Below are 4,106 nucleotides of genomic sequence, written 5' to 3'. Positions count from 1 at the left end.
GTTTTTAAAAACATTGAAATACTGCCATGCCGGCCCCGCCCACAGGGAGCGCTGAGATGGCAATTGAGACTGGGCATGGTAGCGCATACCTGTAATCCCAGCTCTTGGGAGCCTGTGAACAGGCAGATCACTACAAGTCTGATCTGGTAGTGAGACCCTGAACACCCTGTAAACCATTCCTTAAATACAAAATATATATAAGATAGGGGCAGGAGATAGAGCTCAGTGATGTAGTCTGAGGTTCTTTGTTTGACTCCTGGTACTTCACCAAAAATTAAAATAGTACTTAAAATAGAACCTAAAATTATAGTCTTCTTGTATGTTGGTTAACTTTGAATTATTATAAGTACCTGAAGTAATTAGTTTAAAAAGAAGGAAAGTTTGTCTCATAGTTCTAGAGGTTTCAGTGGCCTGCTGGCCCTGCTGTTTTTGTGAGGTGAGAGTGGTGAAAGCACAAAGCAGAGCGATTCTTATGCCATTCCTGAACTGCAAAAGAGAGGGAGAAAGATGAAGGGCTTTGGTCTTAACATCCCTTTCAAGGAGCTCTCTAAATTAGATATAAAATGTCTTCTTCAAACTCTCATATGTGGGAAAGGCAACGGTATCCTGATGTCACTATAAATGATTTGCTGTTTGGAGGTGGAGTCTAATTGGAGGTGCATAACTGGGACTGGGACCTGGAATGGTACATTTACCATCAAGTCTCTTTCCTTTGCTTTCTGCTTCTGGCTTCTGACTGCTTCTTTCCACTATGGTTCTGCAAGAGAGCCAGTTTACCACAGAATGAAATTAAAAACTGAGCCCAAATAAACCTCTCCTCTTGTAATTTGTAGATGGCAATTACTGCATCTCAGCCAAAGAGTGAGGTTATTGCCATTATTATACCTGATTTGGTGGTTCAGAACCCTTTGGAACCAGTTTGCAGGAATTTAGGAAGGTTCCAAGATGCTACTAGAAAAGCCATAGATGGCAAATTTGGTTAAGAGACGAGCAGAATTCTCACAGAAATACAGACAGGCAAGGCTTATCCCAGGAGGTTTTCGTTGGGAATAAAGACTTTGGGAATTTGATATGGAGGCTCTGTGTGTTACCTGGCAGAACGTTTGTCTAAATTTCATCCGTCTCCTGAGAATTTTCAAGAATCAAATACTAAAGGAAATAAACTAATTCAATCAGGTAGAGGAAATTTTCAGGCAACCCAATATTCAGGCTATCGCATGAGTACTTGTGATAGGTTTTAGCCATATTTATAGTGAGAATCAGGAGCAAATACCCCAACTAAAAAGTTTTCACTTACAATGAAAGAAAATCCTGCAAATTTGAATCCATGGATACTACTAAAAATAGCATAAAAATGAAGCGAAGTACTTTGCTAAGAACACCAGGAAAGATGGTTTGAGGATAAATCATGAATCAGTAAAGCCCAATCCCTGCAGGCTTATGAGCACAAAAATGGAAGACTTTCCTTTGAAATGAGCACTCTAAGAGAACCAGATAATACATGGCCACTAAAAAAGATTTCCACAGAGTTTAGCAATGTAGGCATGTAGGTTTCTGCAGCCATAACATAAGGGGGCCTGGCTATTGTATGAGTTGTCAAATGATGGTGTCACCCACATTGTGCTAGCCTGACTCAGAGTACAATTGTTATGGGATTGTGACAACTTCCACTCAGATTTCAGAGAAAGGAAATGTGCCCTAGACAGAATGTTGCCAGAAGTTTTGAGAAGGCAGTTGAGGAAAATGGAGATGCCAGGAACGTGAAACGGCTATTGAAGTATACCATAGGCAATAAGCAGAAACACCATGAGTAGGAGAATGTGAGGGCTGCCACTTCAATGCTGTAGGGGAAAGGCTGCAGAAGTCTTTCAGATGTCGTATTTCCCCACAGCTTGCCTCAGGTAATAAATATAAAATGATGGTATTTAATTTTTTCCCTACTAGGTTTTGGTCTTACTTTGGCCCAATTCCTTTCTTTCCTCTTCTTCCACTGTTGGTGAGGCATGTGGGACCAGGGATCAAACCATGGTCCTTATGCTTGCAAAATCAGGTGCTTAGTCTCCTGATCTATCTTGCCAGCCCTTTATTATCTTATCTTTTCAAGAAAATTTCAATTTATATATGCACAAGCACATGTACACATGCACAAACACATACATGCATCCCTAAGGATTCTTTCTTATTTTCTGACTTCTGATACCATTCTCTTCTGATTTCATGAATGAGTTATATAATATCTTGTGTTTTCTTGAAGACAGTAATAAAATGTATGTCTTTCCTCTGAAAAGTATTACCTGTTATGATGCTTCACTTTTATATCATGTATTTTTATGTGGAAAGACTTTATTTCCATGTTCTACTTTTTTTTAAATTTTAGGACAGGGTCTACTGTGACAGGGTCTCACTGTGTAGATCAGACTCATATTGATCCTCCTGTTTACAGCCTCTCAAGTGCTGGGATTACAGGCACGCACCACCACACTCCGTCTCATTCGCCTCCTCGGCAGGCCACTATTATTTACAGTGGCCTTGTCCAAGGGAAGAATGTGTGAGATCGAATAGGGAAATAGAATATGAGTAGATGTCTGTGTCCTCTAGATGTAGAATATCAGACAATTTTCCTTTTTTAAATCTTGTTCTTAGATCACCTTTGATTGTAGCTGGCTCCACTAAATCTGAGGTTTTCATTGCTGTGAGGAACAAATTGATTCACTTTTTTTGCTTCCTTTGTCTGTAGACATTTTGATTTCATGTTCATGGTCTTTGCTAAATCACTTACCACTTGGCTATTCATCATTAAACAAATACGACATTTTTATCTGTTGCCTCCTCTGACCACTTTTTTGTGAGTTTTCAGTATTTATATCCCTAGTTTTCATCATTTTAGTGAAATTTCAAGGAGTTGCAATGAATGGATTTAGTTGACTAATTTCACATTACTTTATAAAACTTTAATGAAATTGAGAGGAAATGATGAATAATACAATTATTTGAAAGAGACACAGCTGTTTGTTAGAACTATGGTTTCTAAAGTGTCTACCATGGTCATTAAATTCTTAGTCATAAAAAGGTAGGTGACTGACTGACATGAAACAGGTTAATGTCACCAAGGAAACATAATATAATTATGTAATGTATAGGTATGTAATTGCAACTTCTCCCTTCAGAAGGACTTCAATTCACACAAGTTTTCCAAGCAAACAAGATATGTGTCACTCCTATTTTTTAATCAAAATGCAAACTATATGAAGGAAATAAGACAGATACTAGAAACTCCTTCTTAGAAAACAGGAAATGATATTCAAGTGTTAGAAAAGTATAAGTCAGCTTTCTGCTTCTGTGATAGAATACCCTAGGTAAGCAACTTAAAAAAGGAAAGATTGGTTTGGACTGAGAGTTGCATAGGATTTGGCCCATGGTATCCTCATTATTTCCTTTGGGCCTGTAGTAAGGCAAAGTAATCATGATGTGGAATGTGTGGTGGGGCAAAGTTGTTTACCTTATGGAAGGCATGGACCAAAATAAAAGAGGACTGGCCAAGGCTCTGTATCCTTTTCCTTGGCACATATGCCAATGCTGTCACTTCCTCTAGGTAGTTCTGGGCCCGCAGCAGTGCTGCTCTGCATCAAGCATTCAACACACCGCCCTCTGGGCAATATACAGACCCAAACTATAACAGCAATTGGCTAAGTGTTTCCCCTTAAGAAGGCTGTGTCTTTAGGAATTGAAACCAAATTTCACTTTTTTCCTCTCAATGTACCGTGAGACATCTCAGAAGACCATATGAGTCTGCAATGACTTTATTTATGTAGCATCATTCTCCAGAAGGATTAAGCAATGAATTAGTAAGCTAATATAGTGCAGGACTTATAGACAATTTTACTAATTTAAAAATCACTGTAATAATACTAGATTTTTATCTAACACATATTAACAGATGCAAATTTTTTTTTTTTTTAGCAGAACCGGGGATTGAACTCAGGCCCTTGTGCTTGCCAGGGAAGCGCTTATTCCACTGAGCCATCTCCCCGGCCCCAAAAGACACAATTTTTATTAAAATAATTACCTTTGAACTTCAACTTTGTCATACTAGTGTACATATTCTT

The sequence above is a fragment of the Octodon degus genome, unplaced genomic scaffold, assembly GCF_000260255.1.
Source record: "Octodon degus isolate 3935 unplaced genomic scaffold, OctDeg1.0 scaffold00308, whole genome shotgun sequence".
NCBI lineage: Eukaryota > Metazoa > Chordata > Mammalia > Rodentia > Octodontidae > Octodon > Octodon degus.
Note: the sequence above shows the minus strand (reverse complement) of the source record.